The sequence below is a fragment of the Amblyomma mixtum genome, chromosome 5 (assembly GCF_055824585.1).
Source record: "Amblyomma mixtum isolate Tamu chromosome 5, ASM5582458v1, whole genome shotgun sequence".
In the NCBI taxonomy this organism is placed as follows: domain Eukaryota; kingdom Metazoa; phylum Arthropoda; class Arachnida; order Ixodida; family Ixodidae; genus Amblyomma; species Amblyomma mixtum.
The window spans coordinates 115,604,892-115,621,647 of record NC_143016.1 but is presented as its reverse complement, the minus strand read 5'-3'; the positions used below and the strand labels follow the sequence as shown (position 1 = coordinate 115,621,647).

Below are 16,756 nucleotides of genomic sequence, written 5' to 3'. Positions count from 1 at the left end.
GCGGCCAGCGGATGTGGTGCCTGGTCGTGCCGCGCCGCTCGGGCCGTAAGAGGAGGCTGAACGACGGAACGCTTGACACAAGGGCGTGGCCCTGGCCGCTGAGCGTGGCACTCTCCGAACGCCTTCACTGCGCAGGCAGATACTGACACCGGTGGGCTGATGAAAGGCTTCAGCCGGGAAAATGGTCCGTCGCGATAGCCGCCCTTCGCAATGTCCACCACGATCCCGGTTTTCAGGAGAAAGTCCCGTCCGGGAATCATGGGCACACTGAGCCCTGGGAGATGGATGAAATGCATGCGTCTCGTACGCTCTCCTCCCTTACAGTCAACCTCGCGGCGCCATCCGAACGGGCTACGCCTTTCGCAAAGTTGAACGCCATATGGCAGTCCCGGAAGCGCACAGAGTGCTTTTGCAAGTGTGACAACACCTCTTCACTGAACAAGGAAGCGCTGGCTCCCGTATCCAGTAACGCCGAAAATTCGCGGCCAGCAAAGGTGAACGGAAGAAACGGCGCGTGCGCACTAGGAAGGCAGCTTGCTCTGTACGCAGAGGGAATTAGCAGAGACTGGGCCGGTCGTCCCTTTATGACCCACCCCCGCCTCCGTTTCACTGCCTCACAGGAGGCCTGGCTACGGTGCGTTCTCTTACTAAGAAGCCCCTCTCTTGGCAGCGGAAACAGCGCACATGACCGAGAGCTTGGTCGCTGGACAATGGCGCCTCTCCTTGCCTGGGTTCGCCCGATGCACGACCAAAGGCTCGGCCGAGTCGGGTTTCCCCCTCTGGTGTGCGTTGGAGCGCTTGGTGCCCCTCAGCACGCGGTTCGGAAAACTGTGCAGCGCAGGCTGCCCGTCTCCCGTACTAGTAGGAATCGAGAGTTCGCTCGCTCAACTCCCATGCTTCGTTTTGCTCGCTAACAGCTGGAAAGGTAGGTTGTGGGGGTGGTCGCCGGTCAGGTAGGGGCATGGCCCCTCTCCATGCACAGCGTGGCTCAAGGGCCTCGCTTGCCGGCGGTGGCGGACGATTGGCGTGCGCGGCGAGAATGTCGCCTTGAATGCGCTTTGCCTCGGCGGCAAGCTCCTCCAAAGTCGCTGCAAGAGTTAGTTCGTGCAATGAAGGACCTGTTCTCAATCGCCGATCCCAGAGCCTCGAACGAGGAGCGGTCGAAAGGACGATCAGGCAGGCACATCCGACCTTTTCGGCGTACTTACGCGGCGGCCACCTCCTCCAAATCGCGGAATCGGCCGCCGCGTAGGTACGTCGAAAAGATCGGATGTGCCTGCCTGATCGTCCTTTCGACCGCTCCTCGTTCGAGGCTTTGGGATCGGCGATTGAGAACCGGTCCTTCATCGCACGAACATACTCTTGCAGCGACTCATCCGGAACCTGAGTACGGAGCTCCAGCTCTCGCCGCATCCTACGCTCGTAGTCAGCGGGCAGAAATTCGCGCAGCAATGCTGCCCCGAACTCCTCGAGAGTCGCTGCCCGGTGGCCAGAAAGCCGATGCCACCGAGCTGCCCTGTCAGTCAGTGCTGCGGGGATGATGTGTGCAAGCACGACCTGCTCAGTGAGACCCATAGTTATCTGGTAATGGCTGAGGGACTCAAGGAAATCCCGGGCACTGAGTAGGTCATCATACCCGCGGTTTGTTGGCATGGGCAACTTGACCGCGGGTTGAGACACTTTCGGCGCGGCCAAAAGCGTCCCAACAGCCCCTGACAGCGACTGGATCATCTGGGCAGCACTGGCTAGCAGCGACTGCGGCCCGGCCTCAGTGGAGGCTTGGGCGGGCTGCACGAACACGGGAGGCAATGCTCCTATAGTTCGATGAGCGGCGCGGTTTCCGCAGGGAACAGAGCCAGTGCCTCGCCGTTCCCAGAGCAGAATTGACTGCTCGCGGGGCACGGCTGCTGCTGTTCGAAGCTGCCGGTTGAGGCAGCGTGACACGAAATGCTTTCGCACTGGGCGGAAAGCTTGCACAGCTGAGGCATGTGACCAGAGGATGCACCGCAGGGTGCTCCCGATGCAGCTCCAATGAGAGCCGCGTGATCGACATTTTGGGTTGTGTCTCCGTAAACCCCATTGGGGGCCGCGGCCAACCACAGTGTCTGGCTATTCGAAGGAACAGCAGCCAGCGGATGTAACGACGCTACAGCTCCGTAGGGAGCCGACATGTAGCTGCCGAGTGCCCCGCTGGGGGCGGTAGACATGGTGCGCAAGCGTGATCGTCAAGGCGACCAGCTCGGCTAATGTGCCGTCAAAGGCGTAAGCGCCAGCGACTTAGCACGTTGTACACCAGTTGTCTGTTTGTGAGGGACATAGGCCACCAACCACCGCGGGTTCGGGCTTCGCGCGAGCCAAGCGCTCCGATCAGCCGTCACCACACACACCCTGGGACACCGCTGCGGCGCACTCCACCCTCGCAGGAAGGAGAGCGATTCGCCGCAAAAAAATAAGCCTAAAAGCTCACAAAGGAGACGTTTATTCACTTCGTCCTCCAGCAGGTACACACACACTCAATCATCACCCCGTCCCGGGGGCGCGCGAGGAGCAAGGCTCCGCTGCGCTCACGAAGCGGCTAGAGCAATGCGCGCCGCTAGCACGCCGCTGCAGGAGAATGATCCCGCGGCAGTGCTCTGATCTCTCTCTCGTGTCGACCTTTGGGCCGGTTGCGAGAGAGAGTGGGCAATCAACGCAAGGTACGCCTGTCGGAGGTCGGTGGACCCCGCTGGACAGGCTCGAGTCGCTGCAGGTCAGAGGACCCCTGCAGGCGAGCTCGAGTATACACTGGTCCGAACGCCAAAGGCCGGCACGGACAAACAGTAGCGTACGCACCTTACGCTGTCTCGGAGGGATCTCTCTCTGGGCCCCGCCCGGACGGTCGCGCGGCGCGCGGCCGCCCAAGCGGGTCCCGAATTCCCGCCAAAAGGCGCCAATGACAAAGGCCCTTGGGGAGCTGGGGCGGAGCTGTGGCCAAATGACAGTTATTAGTCACTGAGCTGCATCTCCACCACCTGAGGCAGGAGCAAGTGCAAGAGAAGAAACAACGCGGGAAGTCGGCAACAGCTGCGCAAAGCCAACGGCGGGAAGCCAGCATTCCCACAATGTTTACGCAAAAGAACATAACTTTCGGAAGTGACGACCACAAAAAAGAAATTAGCGCCTCGAACTATCAGCCAATGTCAACTGTTTAAATGAAGTGTGTTTAATTATGTTTTATTTTCTTACTAATAGATCGTGTCACTCAAGCGTCATTCCTGGCTTCACGGCGAGGAACTGAAGCGCGTCTAATTTCTATATGGCTTCTTCCAGGTCTCCAGTAAGCCTTGATTGCCCAAATTATCAAATTATGCGAGTCTGGACGCAGAGCAAGCCGTTAATTCAAAATTATAGAAGGGTACAGCTTTTAACTACGTCGGTTCGGGGCATGCGTTCCATTATCATCATCGATAAGTGGTCGGCACCATATTATATGTTATTGTTTGAGGTTAAAATGCCTAACGGCTAGCTCGTCCTTTTTCTTGAACACGAAATTTAAGCGCAATGCTCATTTATTTTTCAGGGCTCCTGAAGGCGACGATGCGGATTTGACTTTGTAGTTGTTTACTTCATCTGTATTCGCAACGTATCACTTGACTAGAGCCCTATTGCGTATCTATGGCTCCGATCTTATATCACTTTGGTCAGAGATATTGAAAGGGGGTTCGCGTACTAGTGAACTCAGCGATACACTTCACCAATCAGCTGAGCGGACGGCAGCAAAATCACAGTCAGTCTAGACAGCCAGAGAGCTGGAGCCGCGCGCCGACACACTTGGTCGTCAACTTTTTCGTCTGCCATCGAGGCAACCTGAGGCGCGTTCATAATAGTTCAGGCGCGTTCATTGTAATTCACTACAATATATATGCCTTAGTCTTGACATTGATGCGGGGCTATACAAAAGACACCGAGGTTTGCTACAGCCATCATAACAAGCCCCATGCCGTGGTGACAAGACCGTGACATCTCCAAAACACACAAAGGCGAACACCATACGCATGCACAAGATTTGGGAATCGCAGATTGTCCAGCATTCACGCTAGCCATGAACTCGAGGGACATAAGAGCAACTATGAATCAAGGAAATTATGTCAAAGAAGAGATTAAACGTTAATTCTGAACTTAAGGAAAGTGGAAACGCAGAGCTGCGTGTGAGTGTACAATGCATTTCCAAAAACCTTCCTTCCCGCAATTGATAGGAAACTGCCTGCCTGGGAATATATTTTTTCAATCTTGTGGCCATACCCCCAGTGCTGCCAACCTTCAGACCCGCTCTTCTTCCAATTTGCAACCAAAAATTCCCTTGATTTCGCTAGATACGACAAATAGTGCCCAGCTGCGAAAAAAATATATATTTATCCATAGTTCACTAGCAAGTTTATCATGCAACTACCCTATTAGCAGACGTTTGTAAGCAAATGAGCTGTAAATTGGAAATGAATGATCTAAAATGAAGAACTTCTAAATGAAGCTACAACATGAGTCGTAGCGCTCTTTAGAAATTACAAATTACAGGCTTTATATCGTGTCTGTGTTTTGTTCCCTGCACGCAAAAAATTAGTAAACATGCATCCGCATGTGGAATTAACTGAATTTTTTTCCCTCATGTTGCGTCGTTTTATACTTCAGCTGAAGGATACCACGTCCAAAATGTCTGGAGGTCGATTGAGGAGTCCACGGAAACTACGATATGAAAGCTGCTTGTTCATTTGCTGCGATTGCTCTAGAGGGTGGCTGACGTAACAGTATGAGTCATTTAAAACAATGAATCAGTGACTTTTACAGCTTTTAAATGCCTCATGTGACCTCAACTAAATTTGTTCGCCGTGGTGGAACTGGGAATTATGGTCTATCATTTTGGAGTGTCTAACGTCTCAAAGCGAACCAAGCTCCGGAACTTTCCACCATCTGGGGTCCTTTAACATCCACTCACATCGCACAGTATAGGGGCCTCAAGAATTTCGCCTGCATTGAAATTCGACCACCGAGGCCGGGATCGAAGCCTCGTCTTTCGGGTCAGCGGCCGGGCACCATAACCACTCAGCCTGGGAATTGGGAATTATTCCCCTAGTTAGACTATAGCTAAGGTTTTCAACACGGCGCTTCCTTATAAAAAAAATGGCTCCCTTGTTCTGTTCTAGTTATCAAAATAAATATAGAGATATGCTTACTAAATAGGAATTGCACGTCGTAAAGCGAGCTCCAAATACAGCGTGAGGAAGGGGCGCGCATGTTGAGGGAAGGCAGTGGCGCGCCAAATAACAGCAGCGGGTGTCACTGGCCACGTGAGGGACCATACTACGTCCGTGTAAAGGCTGGTTCACATGCATGCAAGCGACTGAAAATTGAGCAGCGCAGCGCGGAGAAAAACTCGCAACTTGTTGGAATATCGCTGCTCTGACTGCTGGAGCCTCCGCGAATGGCTCTAAACAGTCTTTGCGCCGCAGCAACAAAGCGTTTTCACTTGCACGTTATACAGGCCTTACTCAAGAGCGAAAAGCTTGCACCGTCTTCTCAATTTGAGAGAGAAAAAAAAGAACTCTCCGAGCAAATGAAATTTCCCTAGATTATACAAAAAATCCCTTTTCCCTAAACAATGTCCAAATTCTATAGATCCAGGAAAAAATCCCTAGGAGTGGCAGCACTGCATTCGCCTATAGCGCCAGGAGGCTTCGCATTTACTCCGCTTGCGTGTGATAGGTCCAAACACAATTTTTTCAAACGACTTTAGCTACCATGAACGAATGTCTTACGAAATTAAGATTTCTCAGCTTGAGTGATGAGTGCCTAAGAGCAGCAACAAAAGGAAGGCACTACCTCGCGCTCCTAGCTTCATATAAGGCGAGAGGGACTTGTGTGAGGGAGTATATGCAAATGCATAGAGAACTGCACGACGACTGCTCCTGATATAAAGATTTTGTACAATTGTATGTTTCTGTTGACTGCACGACGATTCCAAACTTATCTCCAACCACCCCCCTCCCCTACCCCCCAAGAAGAAAGGATTCATGCATCGTAAGTGTTAGGTTAAACCGTAAAACAAAAACACTCCATGAAACTAAATAAAGCCAGAAACTTGCAGCGTCTATTCATTACCCAGAGTGTGGCTTGAGAACGCGAATAATACTCGCTGAATAAATGCTCTTGACCAAAAAGGTATTCCAACGCAGGTGCAGAAGGAAGTTTACCAGTGAGCGGTCGATCTCGAGGGTTGGTGGCAGGTACCCGAGGACACGTAATAACGAATGCTGAACAGACCGCTTTCCCTATCGACAGCACCACCACCAAGTGCTTTCCGGCGCGTCCGGCAGTGAAATCAAGGCCGCCGTTATCGATTGACCACTTGCGGTGTACCGCGCTATTTTCTCAAGATCAGTTCACCTCACAGTTTTTGAATTCCGGCAAATTCGCTTCAGATTAACCGAGAAATACCCAGTGTTCAAATTTCTGAAAAATACTAGACTAGTGAATATGCTCGTGTGTAGCGTAAACTCCGTGTCAGAAAGTTGTCCGCGTTTCTGGACTTCAGTAAGGCTGAGATCTGGGCGACTTGGTATGCATTCATTCTGGAGAACAGCGCAAAAAAGGCTGGACAACGACAACACAAGCGCTGACTATCAACTGGGTTTATTGAAGGACGGAAGGGTATATATACGAAAACATAACACAAAAAGTAGGATGATAGTGTGAAAGGGCAGTGAACATCAAAACCTATGTCACAAACCTGGACTTCACCCACGCCAGTGCTTGAAGTTGAGGACACTGGCCAAGCTGTGTGCTGGCGAATTGGAAAGCTGTGCTCATGCCCAAAAAGAGCAGGTTCCTTCTGAAGATAATGCAGCGCTTTCAATGTAGGTGATTGTAGGCGACCGACAACTAGCGACGCGCTGGTTCATATAATCGTGTCACTGCCTGAAGAACAACCGTTTTCTACAGATTGCGGCACCAGTTTGTCTAGTAAAGCCCGAGTGTGATTGAAGATTTTGGGCCCATGAATTCATTCGCATTTCACCGCAACACCCGCTAGGCCATCCTGTTGCTCAGCTGCAAGGTACTAGATGGATTTGAGGAAGAGCTCGTCACCACAGGCATGCTTGTATCCGTATATAAGACGCAATACCTTAGAATAAAGGGTAAGGCGGCTGAAGGATTTAGGGTCCAGCTCCGCATGGGAAGCAACCAGCTGAAACGCCCGCACGAACTCTGGGCCCATGTTGTGAGCTTTCATGTTGGTGAGAACAGAAGAGTGGTGTAATGGCTCCGACAGCTGAAACCCAAGTGCAGGGTAGCAATTGCTCCAGCTCCCGCATCGGCATCAGCACCGTAGTGTCACACGCGGCACAGTCAGCTTAAGCGAAGACAGCGAGTCTCTCCGGGTGTTTGCGGACGGCTCGTGGAGGTCCATTGCCTCCACAGCGGCTACCGCTGCCTACTGTGAAATTACCGAGATGTACAAAACGCACGTGCCATACCGAGGGCAGGAATGAGTGACTACTGAACTAAAGCTTCGGGTTGTGTAAAAAGGCCCCGACTGGCACCGATGATTACGGATTATGGCCACGAATCAATGCGTGCAACAGACATATAGAGAAATAGTCCAATAGTACTGGGAGACTTCCAGGGACCAGCCAGGGGCGACAATGTAACGCACCATATCAAAGAAGCATGCAGACAGACGGTGCGAGAGAGTGGCATTCGGACGACTACCAAGTGGGTGCCAGGCCCGCCGAAATTTGACCCGGTGTGACCAGAATTTTGCGGCAACTCCTGTGAGATTGCGAGGTGTCCACACTATGGGGCACAAGCAGCATCCCGCAACAGTCACGTCTTATAAGTACTGGATGCGGCAGTAGTCTCCGGTGAACGAATGAGCGCACGATCGAGCTTCGCTTGTAAGGCTTTCATGGCGAATCACACCTTGCCCTGCTCTACCTTCCTTATCCCCGCTTGGCTTGAGGAAACCTTTTTTGCAATATTTGTTCTCTCTGTTCCATTAGAGACTCGAAAAAAGCATTATACTGTATCAAGTGGGTACGCTCAGCATACTGCACAACATGGTTAAGCGCAGAGTTCAGAGTTTACCAGCAATGACAGAGTCTATCGACCTTGTTGCCATATCAGATATTTGTCATCTTTTATTATCATTCCCAACAGACGGGAATTTTGGGAATGATAATAAAAGATGACAAATATCCGATATGGCGTCAAGGTCGATGGACTCAGTCGTTGCTTATAAACTCTGCACTCTCCGCTGAACCATGTTGTGCAGTATGCAACCAATATTTTTGCTTTTGGTTTGCAAGTTATGTAAAGAAAGAATTACCGCTGGCACATTTTCGAAAGGAACACACAATTCAAGCACATCATTAAATTTTCTACAGTGGTGACGCACTAGTTTCTTTAAAGAGATTTTGACATGCGTGTATACCTCCTGATGCCTGCATCTCTAACCCGAAAAAAACTTCTGAAAGAGAGACACAGATGCATTTGAGTGCTATAAGAACTTTCTCCGTGGATGATGTTTACCTCCTCGCTGTGGCAGACCACTAAAGATGTTGGGGCTTCGCTGTTGGGCAAGCGAGCGCTTCAAAGAATTTCAAAGAATTTGGAGGAAGTTAATTTCAAGGAATAAGTTTAAGAGATAAATGAATCTTACGTCTCATTGAAAAAAAAATTAAACGAGTGATCAAGGCTGCTTGCTTTAAGAATGTGTTTATGCTCCCGGCTATTCAATGACGCGCTGTCCGTGTTTTATTGACAGTCTTTGGATAGATCTGCACTTGAGAATTTGTTACTTGTGTCTTAATCTTCACTTCTTGCATTCAATAAATCAGTAGTGACAAGTAAGTCTGTTTTATTATTTACAACGTTATACCGGCCGGTCATTTAAATTTTCCCCGGTATGTATATTGAAAACCGTCAAATATTCGTCGGTGTGGCCTCTAAATGCAATGTAGAGCACGGCCAGAACTATGTTCCTAATTTGTCTTACTTTATAGCAAGGCTTTTTTACAGTTATTGTATACCGACCACCTTCAGGATCCGATCGGATTTTTTTATTTTTTCTAAGACCTTTATGAACAAATACAATCAATTCGATGTCCAGTTATAATCATGAGGATTTAAACATTTATTCTACTTTCCTCTGACTTTGCTCTTGTAACTACCCGGGATTAATATAATGGACCTGTTAATTATTGTCGTTGATATGCGCCCTCCTATATCTACAGGCAGCGAAATATTAATTGGTATTTGCCTGACATATTCCCATGACGATATAGCGCCCACCGCAGTTTTGTCAACAGGCGTCAGTGATCACATGGCTATAATTTTCTTCATGCCCATCGCTCCAGAAAAACAAGTACTTCAGCCTGCCTTATCGCGAAGATCTGTCAATTCAACAATCATACCGTGTTTCCATGACGTTTTGTGTAATGTCACTTGGGAAGATATTCTAACTGCTCACAATAGGAACGATGCATGCAGTACCTTCCTAAATACAGTACGTGAACAGTATTCCGAGCCATTTTCTATCAGAGTATTGCAAAACTCATAAATGCCTAATCCTTGGATGAGGGATTTCTTAATGCAAAGAATAAATGCCCGGAATGAATAGTTTAATATGTTTCTTATCAACACAAATTACAACAGACTTTTATAACAGAAAAATTTTCGAAAAATAGTAAAGTGGCGAGTTGAAGAATGCCTGCACAGAGTAATATACGAACAAGTTTGCTGCAGTGTACAACTGCCTTCAAAAGACATGGACCCTGTTGAAGTCAGTTACTATATAACATGAGTTGGTCGTCGATGGCGTCACTTATAAGGCGAATAGTTCGCAAAGCAGTTTAACAGTCATTTTATTACATGTGGAGCATCTCAGAAAAACTCGGCTTATTCATTTTTAAACCTAGGTTATAGGGAGATATGCTCCGTTTTGTTTACTCCAAACACACCGGATGGAAAAAAAGGAGCGATAAAATGCATGAAATATTCCTCATCTTTTGGCTGTGATGGCTGTGCTGCCCATGCAGTAAAAGCAGTATCAGACATTCTTTCCGTGTCCCTCTCCAACATTTGCAAACAGCGTATTACGGAGTGCTATATTCCCAGGCAAGACGACAGTTGCTCCGGCCTATGCAATGCATGAGGCTGGATCTGAGAGTGCTGTCGCAAACTACAGACCTATCTCTGAATGGCGCGTGTTTTCGGATATTCCTGAGTTCGTAATTACTAACAGGCTTTAGCGCTTCGTACCACAGAAAGACATAGAAGCGAAACAAAAGTGTGTGCTTCACAGAAAGAAAAATCAGTGAAGCTATTAAAGAAGAAATCGTGACTAATGTGGAAAATCAGGTTTACACGGCAGGCAGACTCTTATACTTTAGAAGATATTTGATTCGATTAAACATGACTTGTTATACAATAAATTTCATAACTACGGCATTCGCGCAAGCGCGCATAACTTAATTTCAATTTATTCGCAAAACCATTGCCAGTTTAGAAATATTGTCAACTTTACTTCAACTTCTGAGTTAATACAGTGTGGGTCGCCACAGGGGTCAATCCTAGGTCCCCTTTTTATATCATAGTTTAATGGCATTGTATGTATACCATGAAATCTTCATATTATTTTGTATGCTCTTGACGCCGATAACTTTTTTTCCTGACTCCGACATAACGAGCGTATTAACGATGCGTATACATGGCTTGGGCAACTGTATAATTGGTCCCTCCATACTCAGCCGGTCCTTAACAAAGATAAAACAAACTATATAACTTTTCGAGCCAAAAACAAGTCAGTAAACTCTTGTCTACAGTTGGAGTTTTAGGGAAAAGCGATAGCACAAGTGAACAAGGAAATATTTCTAGGCGTGCTTTTCTGTGAAAATTTAACTCGGCAAACGCATTGACAGCTTTTGCACCTTCATATAGAAAACTATCGGTGCCGCAAACAAATTCAGGTACATATTGTCTTATTGAATCAAGCGCCGGTTTACTGCGTAATGATTTACTTACCGCTACAATACTGCATATTCTCGCACTACACTGGACCGTTTGTTGTGTTAGAGTGTATAAGCCACCTTAAATACTTTATATCACGCCAAACTGCTAGTGTTCGACGGTCACGCAATTCTCAGGTGTTGCAATCAACCTGCCTCAAACGATTTCATCCCGAACGTTCTATTTAACTCGACCGACGGGCTTCGTCTGCGAGGAGGGAAATGTCACCCGCTTTCACAGAGCATCGACGGAAGAAGCAGAAGATTAACGGTCGGACTGACCAGTCGAGGAAATGGAAGAGAAAGAGATGAAGTACGCTTGCAGGCTTCGTCGCCTTCCTGCATCTATCGATCCCCTCTGTAAATAAACCCCGGTGCGTGCTAAACCTGTAACATTATAAGTATGGGGCACAACTTCCGTGGATATATGGAACGGCTTCATGCCATGAAAAATTTTTCTAGTGCTATTGAAAAAATTTCTATGTGAACATACGCGAGGGTTTCTCTAGGACCACAAACTGCTTCCCTTTACAAACATATTTTGCCAGCACTTAGCGCGACGAGTATATGGAGAAATAAAATGCGATCAACCTCAGGAAAGTAAATTAACCCACGAAGCGGCTCAGAACATCTTACGGAATGAAGTCAATTAGCTACCAAGTTCCCGCAGTGTTAAACTTGTTCACAGAATAACTTGGAATGGCTTGCAACGCAAAATCATAAAATCGATATGAAAGAAAAATTAAAGTATTTTAGAGCGCAGCTCTTTGGCGTCCGTTCCTGGGTTTCGCGTCGGCGTCGGCGTCGGCGTCGGCCTCGTAACCAGCTCCGCCCCCAATGTCACGCTTTTCAATTGGTCGAAATGCTCGTGACGTCACAGTGCGCGAATTTCAAATGGGGCCAATTGTACTTTGGCTAGTAACCATGCAACCAATCAAAGGGATCGTATAGTGATGCTGCAACTAAGTTGGACTGAGTTTAGTTAATTGCTTAATTAATCAATTAGCCTAATTAATATAGAGGAGAATGAAGAGGTCAGAAGAAAAGAAAAGAAAGACGCGCTTTTCAATTGCTCGAAATGCTCGTGACGTCACAGTGCGCGAATTTCAAATGGGGCCAATTGTACTTTGGCTAGTAACCATGCAACCAATCAAAGGGATCGTATAGTGATGCTGCAACTAAGTTGGACTGAGTTTACTTAATTGCTTAATTAATCAATTAGCCTAATTAATATAGAGGAGAATGAAGAGGTCAGAAGAAAAGAAAAGAAAGACGCGCGCCGCAGCGACAACAGCGTCCGCGGAAGGAGACGCTGCTGAAAAAAAACAGATAAAGAGAAATTTATTGGACCCACAAGTACATAAAAGGGACCACAGTCCCTCGAACAGGCAAATGAACAATACAGCGACATTCGTCGCTCAATAACACGAGTCGCGAAAAAAAAGATACAAAAGGCGACAACCAACACAAACACCAACAAACTCCACGAGAGTCCGGATTGTCCTCAAATGTCCAGAACGCGCGGGGGAAGCACGCACTACGGTACATACCACCAACGCGCACGTCACACACTTAATAGGGCAGGAGCCGCACCGTCACGCGACCCCTGTCGGCGGCGATGAAGCGGGTGCTCCACCGCCGCAAAAACTCCTCTTCTGGTAGTTGGATTCTGTCCAAGCACGCCTGTTGGAACAGGCGCGCTCGTACGCGCTGGAGCAGGGGGAACATCGCGCGCTGTGGCCGACCCTGCAACGAAGCGACGCCACGCTGGCGCCACAAAACAAAGGCGCCCACACAAAGAAGGAGGCGCACAAAAAAGTCGCGCGGCCTAGTGCGCGCGTCTAAAGAAACAAAAAACATAAGTACGAAGCCGCGTTCCCTCCACCACCACGCACTTCCCCACTGAGTAAGACGTTGCTCGTTTCATATACGTTGTGGCGAACATCCTAGACAGTTCCAACAATTGACAGGTTAATGACAGAACACGATGGATAGAAATAAATAATATAAATATGAAATAGCCTAATTAACCTTTCTAGTTAGACCGCATAAATCAATAAAACCGAGAACGAAATTGGTCGAGTTGGGGAATCGAACCAGGGTCTCCGGAGTGCGATACGAGCACGCTAGCCACTCCGTAATGCGAGCTGAATGGTTTGGAATGAACAAAGGCGCGTCTAGCTAATACGGCGTCTTCGTTCACTCCCATCTTCCCCCTTTCCCTTACGGCGAGGTGCAGGTGTCCACCCAGATATGCGAGAGAGATACATTTCCTTTCCTCAAAAAATAAATTTAGCGTCCAGCAAGGCGTACAGCCGAATTGGCGATGGCGTTCTGTGGACTCCCTGGCAGCGTTGCAAGACGCTGTCGCGTTCCACTCTTACAGGCGAAGCTTAACATGTTAACCACACATCAGTAACACACGCAGACAGCCAATGGACGCGTCATTCGCTGGCAGCACTTGATTCATCATTCACAACCACATTCTTAACGTACGCTCCCTTGCCGCACATGCCAAGGACGTACACCACGATCACATTCTGCGCCATTCCTCTGTACTTTGCTTTGCTGAAACCTAGATGGATCCCGAAGAGCCTCTCGAAATCATAGATTTCCTATACTGCTGTGGTGCTCGCAGAGACCACAACAGAGCGGCGGGAGTCGCTATCTACTTGCGCACAGGTCTCTCTGCAATACCAGTCGAAATGTTTGGCACGTCACATGAAGTTGGCGAACTGTGCGCCGCAAAGTTGCCCAACGGCTTGCTGGTAGTAGCTGCCTACTTCGCCCCTACCGCACTCACGAAAGACGTCGTGCACTTCCTGCAACTCGCATTAACCGTCCATCGATCCACACCGGTGTTAGTAGTGGGGGACTTTAATGTTGACATAAAGACAAACAGCAATTTCCTAACACTTATGCGGGAGAACATCCCGTTCCTCTCGCTCGTAACGCGTCCCACGGCTGTGACAACCTCGCGAGGCACTTGTATAGATCTCGTCTTTGAGAATCAAGCATTGGTGTACCAAGTCGAACATATTCAGTCTATTTCTCCGACCACAAAGCTTCCTTCATGACTGTCAAGAACTGTTAGTGGAGTCTTTGTTAAAGGAATACGTGTGAAAAATAAAAAAAATTCTGTGATAGCGCATACATGTGTTGCTCGATTTCTTTGCCTCAATCTATCAAAAAGGTGAAACAGTTTATTTGCTGCGCTCAAATTTCGCATTAGGAAGTAACGTAATCGTCAGTAATTTTTGTTGTATAAAACTTATCAACTTTGTCGTGACCTATGCTGTGTTGCCTTCTATTTCGAATGTTTTGAAACTATCTAGAGAACGATGTGGCTGCAACACGCCACCGGCCCTCAAACTTGGGCTTAGCCCCTCACCTCTTTGCCTTTTTGACTGTATGCGGGGTGTTTCACCTAACACTTTACACAACATTTAAAAATAGAAATTTTGAGTTAGAATAGCGCTTTTTCTGGCACAGCATTGTCAGCGGAGGAGTACATCAAGATACTGCTTGGACGTTCTAGCTGGGAAGCTGGTTAAAAAATATTCAGTAGCTAACTTTTAACTATTACTGTTAGTCTCTTTAATTACCGAGAGGTGTGACGCCCACCGTAAGTAATGTCCATATCAGTTGATGGAATTTCGAAAACGCTGCTACCCTCGATGTTGTGGCCCAACAAATTTGGCCACATGGCGCCAAAATAAGCGTGCTTTCGTGAAGATGCAGGCAAATGAACCTCTCCAGTGCACTAAATCATCGAAATAGCTAAAATTTGTTGGGCCACAGTGCAGAAGGTTATGGTGTTTTAAAAACTCGAAAACTTACATGGATACTACTTACGGTGGGCTACACGTCTCTTCATTTTCAAGGAGCCCAACAATAATTGTTTAAAAGCTAACTATTAATTATTAGTTAACCAGTCCGCTAGTTACCAGTCTTAGTTGTATTCTGACGTACTACAACGCTGATACTGCTAGGCTGTGAAAAGCGCTCCTCCTACTCAGAAACCAAATTTTTAAAAATTCTGTAAAATCTAAGGTGAAACACCCTGAATATTCTGTATAATGGCTTGGTAAAATTGACTCTTAATGTGCATTGTCAGCGCATGGGCGTTGTAAAAGTGATTGCCTCTTAATGGTTTATGGTTGTCTTTTTGCATGGACGAACATTATGAAATGAAGTGGTGCAATGTATAGAGAGACGAGGCCTCATCAGGCGTATGCTAAGCACCTTTCGCCTCGGTGACCATGGCAGTGCATTATAAAACTATATTTGACTCTTTTTGCTTACCAACTGGTTCTGCCAAAATAAACAAACAAACAAACTTAAAAGGCCAACATAAAGCGATCATTAAAGAGTCACTTTTTATATTTTTGATTGTTGGGCACATGTCTACAGGGTCTGTTCTGAAAGTAGTACGACTGGTTTTTTTCCTGGGCGAATTGGGGCCGAGAGGCGGTCGGCGCGTGCAGGATAGTTGAAGGGGAATATTGGAAATTCTGGGTAAAATCGGCAGTCGGCTCGCGGCCGTTGAAGAGAGCAGACCGCTTGTACTGTTAACCCTTGTCGAAACATCTCGTCACGCAGAATCATGGAGCGTTTATTGGATCAGCGATACGCAGTGTTATTTTGTGTAAATCTTGGTAAAACGGGCAAAGAGACTCACGACATAAATAAGGAGGCCTACGGTAACGCTACCATGGGTAGATAAGGTGTTTTTTGAGTGGCACGAGCTGTTCCGAGAAGGTAAGGAAAGAGTAGAAGACGACGACCGCTTCAGACGCCCTTCGACAAGCGATACCAACGAAAATATGTAGCGAGTAAACCATTTACTGAACAGTGATCGTAGGATGAGTATCAGAATGATTGCTGAGGACTTGAGGATTCCTCAAACCCAAGTTTTCGAGATCTTGGCAGAAACCTTAGCCATGCGGCAAGTGTGTGCGAAGTTGGTGACGGGAGTGTTGTCATGGCAGCAAAAGACCAACCGGAAAGCGATCCGCCAGGATCTTCATCATGTGAATGACGACCCCAATTTTTTGCCCACAACAAGGCGGCAACGCTGCCTCAGCCCCCCCCCCCCCCCACCCTAAAGCCCTGACTTGGCCCCGCAAGACTTTTTTTCTATTCCCGAGAATAAAATCGACGCTCAAGGGGCAACATCACGGATCGGTAGAGGCGGTTCAACATTCCGTGACGAGGGAGCTGAGCAGCATTCCGGTCCAGGCGTTCCTGGAGGCGTACGAAAACTGGAAAACTCAATGGCAGCAGCGTGTAGGTGCGGAAGGGTGCTTCTTTGAAAAATTCTAATCGTTTGTACTATTCTCATGAATAAATTTTGTAAAAAAAAGAGTCCTACTACTTTTTGAACAAACATTGTATATTTTGGGAGTGATGTGCGCCACCATCGAACACGGGACCAGGTTTTTATAGTTCCCAATCCTCATTGCGCTTTCAACTATCGAGTGTCAAAACTGCGTTTTTTTAAAGGCAGGTCAAGAATGCTTTCTCGCCTTGCACAATTATCCGAGAGCTTCGCCGCGCGTCGTATTGTTGCCGTATTGATGTAAGATTCTTCCAAATCTTAGCATGCACAATATGCATCGGTGTTCTCTGCTTTAAAAGTGCCAGCGAGGCCTTTTATAATCGTGAGACACGGAAACGCCAACTAAACGAAATTTCGGTAGTGTATTTTTGGCGCT

At 47.6% G+C, this 16,756-nt stretch overlaps 1 pseudogene; it reads right to left on the bottom strand.

Moving 5' to 3' along the window:
• Positions 1 to 582: 582 nt before the first annotated feature.
• Positions 583 to 1,575, bottom strand: LOC149343413 (uncharacterized; annotated as a pseudogene).
• Between the last annotated feature and the right edge of the window lie 15,181 nt (positions 1,576 to 16,756).